Below are 14,471 nucleotides of genomic sequence, written 5' to 3'. Positions count from 1 at the left end.
CTTCAGCTTTCTGCAAAAGCCGTATGGCAAAACACCTTTAAATAAAAGTCAGTGACCAAATCTTGGCAGACTATCGGTCTCTTGGGCATAGCATAATCTGTCCTACTTTATTAAGAAAGCTTCTTCAAGTCTGACTACTGATTCTCTCAACATTTCACTCTAGGTAAATGAAACTGGTTTGCATGAGGGTATGGAGAAGAGGGAGCCCTCTTACACAATTGGTGGGAATGTAAATTGATATATTCACTATGGACAACAGTATGGAGGTTCCTTAAAAAACTAAACATAGAACTACTATATGATCTAGAAATATCATTACTGGGCATATGTCCTGAGAAAACCTTAATTTGAAAAGGCACATGTACCCCAGTGTTCACTGCAGTACTATTTACAATAGACAGGACATGGAAACAACCAAAATGCCCAATGACAGATGCATGGATAAAGAAGATGTGGTACATATACACAATGGAATATTACTCAGCCACTAAAAGGAATGAAATATAGTAATATGTAGAGACATGGATAGACCTAGAGTCTGTCACACAGAATGAAGTAAATCAGAAAGAAGGAAAACAAGTACCATATCAGTTCAGTTCAGTTCAGTCATTCAGTCGTGTCTAACTCTTTGCGACCCCATGAACCACAGCACGCTAGGCCTCCGTGTCCATCACCAACGCCCAGAGTTTACCCAAACTCATGTCCATTGAGTCGGTGATGCCATCCAGCCATCTCATCCTCTGTCGCCCCCTTCTCCTCCTGACCCCAATCTTTCCCAGCATCAGGGTCGTTTCCAATGAGTCAACTCTTCACATCAGGTGGCCAAAGTATTGGAGTTTCAGCTTCAACATCAGTCCTTCCAATGAACACCCAGGACTGATCTCCTTTAGGATGGACTGGTTGGATCTCCTTGCAGTCCAAGGGACCTCCAGAGTCTTCTCCAACACCACAGTTCAAAAGCATCAATTCTTCGGCACTCAGCTTCCTCTATAGTCCAACTCTCAGATCTATACATGACTACTGGAAAAACCATAGCCTTGACTAGATGGACCTTTGTTGGCAAAGTAATGTCTCTGCTTTTTAATATGCTGTCTAGGTTGGTTATAACTTTCCTTCCAAGGAGTAAGCATCTTTCATGGCTGCAATCACCATGTGCAGTGATTTTGGAACACAAAAATATAAAGTCTGCCACTGTTTCCCCATCTATTTGCCATGAAGTGATGGGATCTAATGCCATGATCCTAGTTTTCTGAATGTTGAGCTTTAAGCCAACTTTTTCACTCTCCTCTTTCACTTTCATCACGAGGCTCTTTAGTTCTTCTTCACTTTCTGCCATAAGGGTGGTGTCATCTGCATATCTGAGGTTATTGACATTTCTCCCAGCAATCTTGATTCCAGCTTGTGCTTCTTCCAGCCCAGCATTTCTCATGATGTACTCTGAATGTAAGTTAAATAAGCAGGGTGACAATATACAGCCTTGATGTACTCCTTTTCCTATTTGGAACCAGTCTGTTCCATGTCCAGTTCTGTTGCTTCCTGACCTGCATACAGGTTTCTCAAGAAGCAGGTCAGATGGTCTGGTATTCCTATTTCTTTCAGAATTTTCCACAGTTTGTTGTGATCCACACAGTCAAAGGCTTTGGCATAGTCAATAAAACAGAAATAGATGTTTTTCTGGAACTCTCTTGCTCTTTCAATGATCCAGTGGATGTTGGCAATTTGATCTCTGGTTCCTCTGCCTTTTCTAAAACCAGCTTGAACATCTGGAAGTTCACGGCTCACGTATTGCTGAAGCCTGGCTTGGAGAATTTTGAGCATTACTTTACTAGCGTGTGAGATGAGTGCAATTGTGTGGAAGTTTGAGCATTCTTTGGCACTGCCTTTCTTTGGGATTGGCATGAAAACTGACCTTTTCCAGTCACATATATGCGGAATCTAGTAAAATGTTACAGATGAACCTATTTCCAAGCCAGAAATGGAGATACAAAGAGAATGGACATGCGGACATGGATGTGGGTTGGGGAGAGGGTGGATGGGATGAACTGGGAGAGTGGGATTGACATATATTCAGTGCTGTGTATAGATAGCTAGTGGGAAGCTGCTACAGTACAGGAAGCTCACTTCAGTGCTCTGTGCTGACCTAGAGAAGTGGGAGGGAGGTCCAAGAGAGAAGGAATATATATATGCATATAACTGATTTACTTCACTCTACAGCAGAAACTAGGGCTTCCCAGGCAGCGCTAGTGGTAAAGAACCTGTCTGACGATGCAGGAGATGCAGGAGACGTGGGGAAGATCCCTGGGTAGGGAAGATCCCCTGGAGGAGGGCATGGCAATCCACCCTGGTATTCTTGCCTAGAGAATCCCAAGGACAGAGCAGCCTGGCGGGCTACAGTCCATGGAGTTGCAACGAGTTGGACATGACTGAAGCGATTGAGTACACACTCATGCACCCACAGCAGAAACTAATACAACATTGTAAAGCAATTACATTCCAATTTTAAGAAAGAAAGAAATCTTCACGTCTGACAAGTGATTCTCTCAATATCTAGCTCTAGGTAAATGGAATTGGTTTGCAGGTTGTCCAGAGCTCAAAAGATTATTAAACTGTTCTACATTTTTAGAAACCCCAAATTATTCGTTGCTAGCTAGCCATTAAGTACAGAAGAGGATTTCTGTTTGTGGCTTTGCACAACACACAATTTTGTTGTGTGTCACAGCTCACTAGGACAACAAAAAACACTACTGGGTGTGCACCAGGCGGTGCTGGAGTGTGTCATCTCCCTGTCTCCTACAGTCATTACAAGGACGGTGTCAGCCCTCATTTTCAACACCGTTACAGAATTTAAATGGCTGCTATGCTGAGACATTTGTTTTACTACATTAACTTCACTCATTTAGTTTCTCTGTACTTGTCCCTTATTTGTCTTTGAGGAAATAAGTAAAACTTAGTACTCTAGTGCAATTCCACAGCTAGAAAAATGCTAGATTCTTCTGGCATCCTCGATCTTTCCAGGCTCCGTGCCTCTCCCCAAGTGTATTAGCATACTCTGGATGTTCACCACACTTTCTCCACATCCTTGTCTACCATTGGGTAGACAGATCATAACCTCAGACCTTTGTCTTCAGATTTACAATCAATTCAGGTCCCATCCTTTATCCTTACTAATTAGAATTCCGTTCAGGTTTGCTTTGAAGGTGAAACAATAGGAATGCCCCCTGGGTGCATCAATCCCAACTCTTGAGAACCTAAAGGTAAGTACTCCCCACACCTGTTTTACGGTTATGTTTTCAGAAACTAAACAGATGGAAAGACCTAACTTCTAATGTCAAATTAGCCTCATCGAAAGCAACTCAATATCAACTATTCTAAGACTATTCCATTTAGTTCAGTGCTTCTGCCCAAATATTTTTTAAGTATATACCCTCCCACATTTAATTGGAGTTAAGATCTTTTAGGGAAAATCTTTGCAACTCACTTACTCTAAAACATTTATCAGGAACAAGCTACAGTATTTAAAATTGGCCAGTGGCCATTTCCAAGGTAAGATTTTTCCCTCTATGGTCATGATTAGCAATTAGTTATCTTTTCCAAAGCTGGGTTTGAGTTAATGTGAGTGTGCCCTTCAGCATGGAACACTGGTGCCTTAGCAGTTCATTAAGCAAATATTAAAGTGACTTTAAAACAACAAAAAAAAGCATGGCTCTATCCTTAGATACCTCTTCAAACAGTGTATTAATCAGGATGTTTGAAGCTGCAGGTGATTGAAACCGAATCTGAATCTGCTTAGGCAAAACAGAGAGTATATTAGCTCATATAGATGAACAGCACTCAGAACAGAAGAAAACTAGAGTCAAGATTCAATACCAGCCTTCCCTGGTGGCTCAGTCGTAAAGAATCCACCTGCCATGAAGCAGGCATGGGTTCGATATTTGGCCTGGGAAGATCCCACATGCCGAAGAGCAGCTAAGCCCAAGAGCCACAGCTATTGAGCATGTGCTCTAGAGCCCAGGAACTGCAACTACTGAGCCTGCGTGCTGCAGCTACTGAAGCCACGTGCACTAGAGCCCAGGGTCTGCAACAAGAGAAGATGCTGCAGTGAGAAGCCTACACACCCACAGCTGAAGACTAGCCCCCACGTACTAGAGGCGAGCCCACACAGCAACCAAGATCTAGCACAGCCAAAAATAAAGTTAAATAAAGACTCAATACTGTCAGGAAACTTGTTTGCCTGGCTCGTCATCCACCTTACCAAGTCTCTGTTTATCTGTGTCTCTGTGCCTAATGGCTTCCCTCTCTCTACTCCACGTGTGTCTTTCAAGTGACTCAGGAAATAAACTCTAGGCTATTGTTTGTCCTGCACTTATCTCTCAAAAACATGAACGTCTTGCCCACAAGTTGTAACATCAAAGTCCTGGGGAGAAATCTCGTTGGTTTGATTCTATCTACGCCTTCTCCTGAGCACATCACCATACTCAGGAAGATGGGGTAGCCCCAGACAAGGATCTCTCTTGGCCAGTCTCAGTCACATGCTTCCTTCTGTAGCGAGGTATAGGAGGCAGGGAACAAGGAGATCATAGATCAACATGACTACTGTCCTTACCAAAATCACATGAAATAGGGAAGAAATCTCCAAGTAGAAGGCACTGTTATTATCAAAATGAGAGAAAAACATCCAGGGCAACCATATCTTTAGCTGGTAGAGTTTACCTCTTTCACACAGATGTGGTGGCCATCTATTCAGGTGTGATTCCCAGACTTCTTACAAGCTTTGAGAAAGGGAGAGCAATCTGCCATCTACTCAGATGATATGTTGGATATATTCTTGACCAGTAGTTTTAAAGAGCTGAACTGTGGATGATCACAAAGAGGATAACCTTGAATTCTCCACTGCTTGGTTGTTATAAAAAGCTTAGTTTTGGGCAATAATATTTAAGGAAGATTACACAAAAGATTTGCCATCCCTCTAGAACGACTGGTTCCTTTCCAACACCACTATGCCCATAATTTTTGTGGGCAGAACTTGATTTTGAGTATCTCCCCTGGCTCTATCGTCTCGGGGCTAACACCTTCTCAGGGTCAAAGCCAGTCATGATGGTCCCATGCTCCTTGCTAGCACTGGTTTAAGGGTAGGTAGGTGACTCATCATTAACCAGTGAGACATGGGGGAAATCTGCTTTGGAGGTTCTAGGGTAGGCTTCCTTGTTCTTACAAAGAAGGCAGAATAATGACTGGAACTCTCTCTACTTCTGGACAATTACTGTAGTTACCTTGCAATTTAGAGAGGGGCCAGTCTAAAAGCAAACACATTAAAGATGGTGGAAAAGAGAGAGCTCATTGATGACACCATAGAGCTACCAAAGTCAACAAGTCCTGAAATCTTTCACAGAAATATAACAAAATGCCTTGCAGTTAAACTGATTTAGAGTTGCAGTGTTCTGTCTCTGGAGTAATAGATACAGCAAAAACTTCCCTTTACCCCAAACTAGATGGTTAATTATGAAAGAGTTGTCCAACAAAAGGAATCATTTAAACTAAATAAACACTTTTAAGCAAACCAATTTTTTGATGTAAAACCAATGTGTTTTCTTTGTGTATAGGACTCTGTTGATTGGTATTATAAACCTTGTTTCTTACATAAACCACCCCCACTGTGCATTGTTATACTTCTCCAGTTTTGGTTTCTTTAATGTAGGTTAAATGTTGATTCATTCTCATGTTTTTCCTAAGTATTAAGATTTATTTTCTCAAAAATATCTTTTCGCCCATATTTAACTGTTTTATATAATACTTAGTGAAGTGAAAGTCGCTCAGTTGTGTCCGACTCTTTGTGATCCCACGGACTACACAGTCCATGGAATCCTCCAGGCCAGAACACTGGAGTGGGTAGCTGTTCCCTTCTCCAGGGGATCTTTCTAACCCAGGGATCAAACCCAGGTCTCCCGCATTGCAGACGGATTCTTTACCAGCGGAGCCACCAGGGAAGCCCATAAAATACCTAACTAAATTATTTACAATATTAAGTAAAGTTTGCACAAACAAACACACACATAGCTAACTGAAGGTGAACATAAAATTCAACTGAAGGAAACACAAAAGCACAGACTACTTATAAGTAGCCAACAGCGGCTACTACAACTCAGCACACTGTGGACAGCAGTCACTACACTTTGCAGAGAAGATGAAAGCTGTATTAATCATGAAATTTGGTGATGTGAACGTCAATTTACAAAACTTACACATTTGTATCTTATCAGGTATATGACTTGTGAATGTTTTCTTCCATTCTATAGGCTGTAGTTTCACTTTCTTAATAATATTCTTTAACAGACAGTTTTAAAAATTATTTTGAAGTCTAATTTATCCATTTTTTCCCTTTTGTTGCTTATGCTTTTCATGTCAATTCTAAGAAGCCATTGCAAAACCCAAGATCATGAAGATCTATGGCTTCTTAAAGTAGATATAGAGTTTTCATTCTTACCTTTAGGTCCAATCTCTTTTGATTTAATTTTTGTATACTAAGCTCATTATTCAGTCCTTGCATATGGTTATCCAGTTGTTTCAGCATCACTTGTTGAAGAAACTTTTCTTTCCCCATTAAATGGTCTTTTGACCCATGTTGAAAATTAATTAGCCAGAGATGTCTGGGTTTATTTCTGGCTCTTCAATTCTATTCCATCTGTCTATACATCTATCCTGATGTAGTACCACACTGTTTCGATTACTGTGGCTTTGTGGTAACTTTTTCAGTCAGGAAGTGTAAGGCCTCAAAATTTGCTCTTCTTTTTCAAAACTGTTTTAACTAATCAAGGCCTCTTGCCCTACATGAATTTGAGAATTGGCTTTTCCATTTTGGGGGGAGGGGGCCACGGGAAATTGAATAGGTATTACATTGAATCTGTAGATTGCTTTGAAGAATACTGACATTTTAACAATATTAAGTCTTCCAGTCAAAGAATACAGATGTCTTTCCATTTATTTAGGTCTCATTTAATGTCTTTCATCAATATTCTGTAGTTTCCAGTGCCTAAGTCTTTCACATCCTTAAATGTACTTCTAGATAGTTTATTTCTTTGGATGCTTTCTTAATTTCCATTTAGGGCTGTTCATTGCTAGTATATAGGAAGATAACTGATTTTTTGTGTGTTTTGATCCTGCACCCTGCAACTTTGCTGAATTTGCTTAATTAGTGCTAGTAGTTTTCACATGTATGCAAAAAATTGAGGAATTTTTTTAACATATAGAATTATGTCATTTACAATAAAGATAGCTTTACTTCTTCCTTTCCAATTTAGATGCCTTTCATTTCTCTTCCTAGCCTAATTGCTCTGGATAGGACTTTCAGTACAATGTTGAATAGTAATGGTGAAAGCAGACATCCTTGTCTTGCTCCTGATCTTAAAGAGAAAGTTTCCAGTCTTTTACCATTGAGAATGATGTTAGTTGTAGGTTTTTCATAAATGCTTTTTGCCCTTCTATTCTTAGACTTTTGAGTCTTTTTCCTGTGAATGGTGTTGAATTTTATCAAATGTTCTTTCTACATATATTGAGACAATCATATGGATTTTTACAATCATATGGATTTTTACACCCTTTGTTCTATTAATGTGGTATATTATACTGATTTTCTTAGTGGTTAGGCTGTTACTGAATGAATGCTGTCTTCCCCATGACCCAGTGTACTCTTCACAAGGACCTGCAGGAGTAATTCCTCTCAGGCCTCATTTCCTAAAAAGCTTCCTAGATAAACAGTACTTTTTTTGGCCATGCTGCATGGCTTGTGGGATCTGAGTTTACCAACCAGTGACTGAATCAGGACCCTCAGCAGTGAAAGCACAGAGTCCTAACCACTGGACTTCCTAACCAGGGAATTCCCTAAACAGTATGTTTTAAAACCTTAAAGACACTACATAACTTGAAATGATTGCACTGAGGTGTTTAGGGGGACCTATGGGCTAACCAGGTGGCACTAGTGGTAAAGAATACTCCTGCCAATGAAGGAGATGTGGGTTTGATCCCTGGGTAGGAAAGATCTCCTGGAGAAGGGAATGATTGCCCACTCCAGTATTCTCACCTAGAGAATCCCATGGACAGAGGAGCCTGGTGGGCTCCAGTCCACGTGGTAAAAAGAGTCAGACATGACCGAGGGACTGATCACAAACATACATGTTCCACCCACACCACCTTCTCCCAAATCGCCAGTGTGAGCAGTAAGTCTTGAGACTTTCTCAAGTACCTGATCTGGGAGAAAAAGCAGAGAAGAAAAAGTAAACAAAACTGAGTCACACTGATGGCAGAAGACTGAGGTAAAAGTCTTAAGACTCCTGCAGTTGAGGTCTGCAAACACCATGAACCCAGACCCTAACTCCAGCTTCTTGGAGGCTCTCCCTCAGGAGACCTGCTCTTAGATCAGCGTGATGTTTCAATCTGTGGCGCCCCTTAATTTGAGCCAGTTGTTCCTCTGAAGCTCAGGTGCAAATTTATGGCCCATATTCAATAACAGGGACAGACCGTGTTAACTCATTTCTGCAGCCTTTCACTTATTCTATCCCCTTAGTTTCACCTTCACAATTTTATTTTATTTTTTCCCCTGTATTTCTATTAACCTCTCATTTTTTTAGGACAAGATGGAATAGAAATAACAGGAAAATAAAAACGAGTGTCATATTACCAATCTGTATGGAAAATAAGCAGCCTGTCTACAAACGTAACTGCTGTTCACCTCTGTGCAATGCTTTCATTACAAAATCATCAGCTCAGCTTTCAATCAATGATTTGAAATCATGGCACTTAAAGGAAACTTTACTCTAAAGTTGTCTACTGTTCAGTTCCTTTCTTAGATCAGGGAAAATTACTAATACTTGAGAGAACCAGTGCAATTGTTTCCTCCATTTTATCGTATTTGTTGTTGCTCAGCCACTAAGACATGTCTGACTCTTTGTGACCCCGTGGACTGAAGCACGCCAGGTTTTCCTGTACTTCACTATCTCCCAGAGTTTGCTCAAACTCATGTCCACTGAGTTGGAGATGCCATGCAACCATCTCATCCACTTGTTGTCCCCTTCTCCTTCTGCCCTCAATCTTGCCCAGCATCAGGGTCTTTTCCCATGAGTTAGCTCTTTGCATCAGGTGGCCCAAGTATTGGATTTTCAGCTTCAGCATCAGTCCTTCCAATGAATATTCAGGGTTGATTTCCTTTAGGATTGACTGGTTTGAGCTCCTTGCAGTCCAAGGGACTTTCAAGAGTATTCTCCACAATTCAAAAGTATCACTTCTTTAAGGCTCAGCCTTCTTTATGATCCAACTATCATATCCACACAAGACTACAGGAAAAACCATATCTTTGACTATAATGACCTTTGTCGGCAAAGTGATATCTCTGCTTTCTAGTATGCTGTTGAGGTTTGTTATAGCTTTCCTTCCAAAGAGCAAGTTTTTCCCCTTCTATTTGCCATGAGGTGATGGGACTGGATGCCATCATCCTAGTTTTCTAAATGTTGAGTTTTAAGCCAGTTTTTTTTCACTCTCCTCTTTCCTTTTATCCCTTTAACAGTGGTTCAATTGTATACACATGCTTTACTATCAGCTTTAAATCCATTTTGAAAATAAGCAAAGTTAACCAGAGGATGAAAAAATAACTCAACGGTCACTGCTTCCTTTCTTTCTCCCATTCCACCTTCCTTTCCATTAGAAGCCACTGGTATACAATTTTTATCAGTGAACACAAACCTCTCTAGTAGTATCTTGAAAAAATGTACAACAGTGCTTATGAACAAAGATAATATGACCAATTAAACATTTCTAAGTAACACATAAGTCAAATAAGAAATCTCAAGAGAAACTTTAAAATATTTTACATGAAAACAAAAATAGAACTTAACAAAATTTCCAAGATGCAGAGTGCAGTGATTAGAGAAAAATTTATAGCCCTGAATGCATATGTTAGAAAAGAAAGATCTAAAATCAATCATATAAGCTTCCACCTTAGGAAACTAGAGAAAGAAGAGCAAATTAAATCCAAAATAAGCAGAAGCAAAAAATAATAAAAATTAGAATGAAAATTAATGAAACTGAAAACAGAAAATCAATAGAGAAAAATCAATGAAACCAAAAGCTGTCTTTGAAAATATCTCTAAAATTGAGGAACTCTTAGCCAGATTAAAAAGATAGAAGACACAAATTAACAATATTAGAAATGAAAATGGGGCCATTACTACTGATCCCATGAACTTAAATGGATAATAAGGGAATATTATGGACAACTCAAAGCCCACAAATTTGATAACCACGATAAAAGGGACCACTATCTTGAAAGACACAATCTACCAAAACTCATACAAGGAAAAATAGGTATATATCCATTAAAGAAATAAAATCAATAATTCATTACCTTCCAAAACAGAAATACCAGGTCCAGATGGGTTCATTGGTAGATTCTACCAAACATTTAAGGAGGAAACTATACCAATTCTCTACCATCTCTTGCAGAAGACAGAAGCAGAGAGAAAACTTTCTAACTTATTCCATGGAGCCAGCATTACCCTAATATCAAAACCATGCAAAGACACTGTAAGAAAAGAAAGCTATAGACCAATGTCTTCATGGACATAGACACAAAAGTCCTTAACAGAATATTAGAAAATCAAATCCAACAATGTATAAAAAAGCATGTGGTACAGAGGATGAGCAACAGCATGGGCTGAAAGGCCTGGGTCTGAGCTTCAGGCTGTCATATTCTACTTAGTGGCCTTGAGGAAGTCACTAAAAACTTCTTTTATCATAAATGACACCTGCCTACCTACTGTATGGGGCTTGCCTGGTGGCTCAGATGGTAAAGTAATACAGGAGACCCGGGTTTGATCCCTGGGTCAAGAAGATGCCCTGGAGAAGGGAATGGCTACCCACTCCAGTATTTTTGCCTGGAGAATCTCACAGACATGGGAAGCCTGGCGGGGTAGAGTCCATGTCTATTGCTATTGAGTAGCAGAGTCAGACACGATTGACAGACTTTCACTTTCATTTACCTATTGTTTTAAAGGAATCAAATGAGAAAAAAAAATGTGCAGAAGTACATCAAATTATATTGTTACTCTAAATGAGGAAGCACTAATTTAATGAACAGCAGCAATGTTACCCTGAGTTACAAGAATCAAGAGAGGGAATTAATGAAATCAAAGCCACAGGTTTAATCTCAGATGGGCTTCAAATTCACACAGGTATTCATGGGCTTCCCTGGTGGTTCAGATGGTAAAGAATTTGCCTGCAGTGGGGCAGACCTCGGTTTGATCCGTGGGTTGTGAAGATCCCCTGGAGGAGGGCATGGCAACCCACTCCAGTGTTCTTGTCTGGAGAATCCCCATGGACAGAGGAGCCTGGCAGGCTACAGTCCACAGGGTCGCGAAGAGTCAGACACGACTGAGCGACTAAGCACAGCACAGTATATTCATGGCAACAGACTGCGGCTCCAAGCTGAAGTAGCCACCTCTGGAATGCCAAGACGCCACCAGGACTGACACACACTCCCCCAAGTAAACGACGTGAAGGTTCAGACCCTGCAGACAGTGGCAGGACACCCCATCTCTCAGGCACCACCTAAGTACTGGACAACACTGCCATCTGATGCTCTTGCAGAGGCTGCATTTATTTTCCACTAAGTGTTCCGGCAGCCCGCTTTACCAGAACCTATTACATAGCCACCAATTTATTTGAAAAGGGGAGAAAACACAAAAAATTCATTATCCACGGGATAAGTCACAGTTGATGGTAATTAATCAAACTTTCTTCCCCTCATGTAGAAAACCAGCCACATAAATAACCGTATCAGGGATCAATGGAGCCATGTGTCTCAACTCTTTAAAAAAGCTCCTGGCAGAATGCTGCTCAGATTTTCTGCTGTGCTTAAAGAAAACTATTTTCAGAGAAAGGAGCTGTATTTTTATTCGGAAAGAGAAATCCATAATCTCTTTCCTCAGTGTGTTTTCTATACCATAATTAACATTCTTTTATATGTGTACACACATATTAGCACAAGTGTACCTGATCAGAAATACTCATATAAAAAATTTAGGTTAGTATTATAAATACAAGGGCTTCCCCAATGGCTCAGTGGTAAAAGAATATGCCTGCAATGCAGGAGACTCAGGTTGATCCCTGGGTCAGGGAAGATCCCCTGGAGGAGTAAATGGCAACCCACTCCAGTATTCTTGCCAGGAAAATACCATGCACATGTAGCCTGGTGGGCTACAGCCCTTGGGGTTGCAAAGAGTCAGACACAACTGAGCAACTTCACTTTCACTTTTCACTTTCATGCATTGGAGAAGGAAATGGCAATCCACTCCAGTGTTCTTGCCTGGACAATCCCAGGGACAGGGGAGCCTGGTGGGCTGCCGTCTATTGGGTCGCACAGAGTTGGACACGACTGAAGCAACTTAGCAGCAGCAGCAGCAGCAGCACAGGAATATAAGGTAAAGCACAGGGGATATCGTCAATAATAGTTTGTAATAACTCTGTATCTGACAGATGGTAACTAGACTTATCCTACTGGCCATTTTGCAATGTATAAAAGTACCAAGTCAGTATGTTGTACACCTGAAATGAATATTGTTTGTCAACTATAATTCAGTGTTTTAAATACCAGAGAGGAAGGCAGGCTGAAATGCGATTCCCCCAGACAGAGTCACTCATAAAGGAGCCAAGCCGGGGCCAAGCACAGGGGGAGGGGGCTGCTGCAGAGCCCATCCGCAGAGGTGGCCCGAGTCCGTCTATGTACCAAACGTTACCAGATACTGTTTTAGCTCAGGGTTCCTCAACCTCCACACTACTGATATTATTAAAGGAAAACTATGCCAACACTTGTTAAACCAGTAAGGAAGATTTTATTCAGGATTATTGCAATGGATGTAGACTATTGAAAAAAGGAGACAGAGATTAGGTTCAACTCTAAACACAGCAAAGAGCTGGGAATTTACACCAGTAAAAAGCACGAGGGAGTCAGCAGATGGAAAATTACTAAGACATCCAGGGTCGGGGGATTCTTGGGACTTCCCTGGTAGTCCAGGGGTTATGAATCCGCCTTCCAATTCAGGGAATAAGGGTTTCATCCCTGGTTGAAGAACTAAGATCCCACATGTTGCTGGGGGCAACTAAGCTACATGCCACAACTACTGAGCCCAGGTGCTCTGGAGCCCGAGTCCACAGAGAGAAGCCTGCGCATCACAACCAAGACCCAAGGCAGCCAAATAAATAAATTTAAAAAAAAAAAATTTTTTAAAGGGTAGGGGGATTCTTAGTAGACTGACCTAACTTGCTGAACACAGGCCAGGGGTAATTAGACATCAAGGGTAGGGGATAAAGCATTTGATCAGACATCAGAGTGATCAGGTAGGAAAAGTAGGGGGATTTTCACTAAACTGATGCAACACAATTCTTGCTAAAACTAGGTCAGGCAGGCCAAAGACAGGTCACGAGCCAAGACTGAGGCCCAATCTAGAAAGCAGCTTAGAGGCACCCAACTAAAGTTTGGGAAGGAAGGAGTCTTTGTCAACATCTTGGATCAGTTAAATCTTTGTCCTGAGAGGTCACTGTGTGCTTCTGAGGATGCGGAACAGCATCTCTGGCCTCCACCTACAGGTTGCCAGCGGCACTCCTATCCCCTCCACCCCAAGGGTGACAATCAAACATGCCTTGAGATACTGAGGGCTTCCCAGGTGCTCAGTGGTAAAGAATATCTGCCAGTGCAGGAGCTGCAGGAGACACAGGTTTGGTCCCCGGGCTGGGAAGATCCCCTGGAGAAGGAAATGGCATCCCACTCCAGTATTCCTGGTGGGGTAATCCCAGGGACAGAGGAGCCTGGAGGGTCACAGCCCATGGGGTCACAAAGAGTCGGACACAACGGAGTACACACACATTTTGAGACACTGAAACCACTGCTTTAGTGGTTTGGCAAATTTCACATGTAAAGGGCCAGACAGTAAGTATTCTCAGCTTTGAAGAATACATATACATATTCTTCCTCATCTTTTTTCAAGACTTCACCTTTCAATGCAGGGGGTGTGGGTTCAATTCCTGGTCAGGGAACTAAGATCCTACATGCTTCACGGCCAAAGAAAAAATAAAAACCAGAATATAAAAATGTTAAACTATTTTTAGCTGTTGTGATCATAAAAAACAAAGAAACAAAAAAAAACACCCATGCAATAGGCCACATTTGATCACTGTTTGCCAAACTCTACTTCAAAGTGAGTATCAGACTGAGTATCACTTTTCAAGTAGGTGTAGATAGTATACAGATAGATATTTAACAAAATACAGATTTACTTAAAACTATGATTTGGGTCGTGGGTAACTGTCTAACAATATTATTTCCTCAAATGAGGAAGAACAGAATCAGAGGCAGAATCTTGTGGCAGACCACATCTGTTTTTACGTTTGAAAAGCACACTAATTCACAACAGCCTGGGGAAAACGGCTCC

At 41.1% G+C, this 14,471-nt stretch overlaps 1 protein-coding gene and 1 long non-coding RNA gene across 7 annotated transcripts in view; one reads left to right on the top strand and one right to left on the bottom strand.

The window, feature by feature from the left end:
* FHIP1A (FHF complex subunit HOOK interacting protein 1A) overlaps positions 1–14,471 on the bottom strand; it is a 381,881-nt gene that overhangs the window by 178,168 nt on the left and 189,242 nt on the right. The gene's annotated exons all lie outside the window — the stretch shown is intronic.
* Positions 12,087–14,471, top strand: part of LOC145526965 (uncharacterized) — a 57,600-nt gene continuing 55,215 nt past the window's right edge. Inside the window, exon 1 of the long non-coding RNA XR_014069358.1 lies at positions 12,087–12,227. This is a non-coding gene — a long non-coding RNA (uncharacterized LOC145526965). The remainder of the gene's footprint in view (positions 12,228–14,471) is intronic.

This window comes from Giraffa tippelskirchi, chromosome 11 (genome assembly GCF_054371585.1).
Source record: "Giraffa tippelskirchi isolate mGirTip1 chromosome 11, T2T-mGirTip1v1.2.pri, whole genome shotgun sequence".
NCBI lineage: Eukaryota > Metazoa > Chordata > Mammalia > Artiodactyla > Giraffidae > Giraffa > Giraffa tippelskirchi.
The sequence above is the reverse complement of the archived record's forward strand: the minus strand, read 5'-3'. Positions and strand labels throughout refer to the sequence as shown.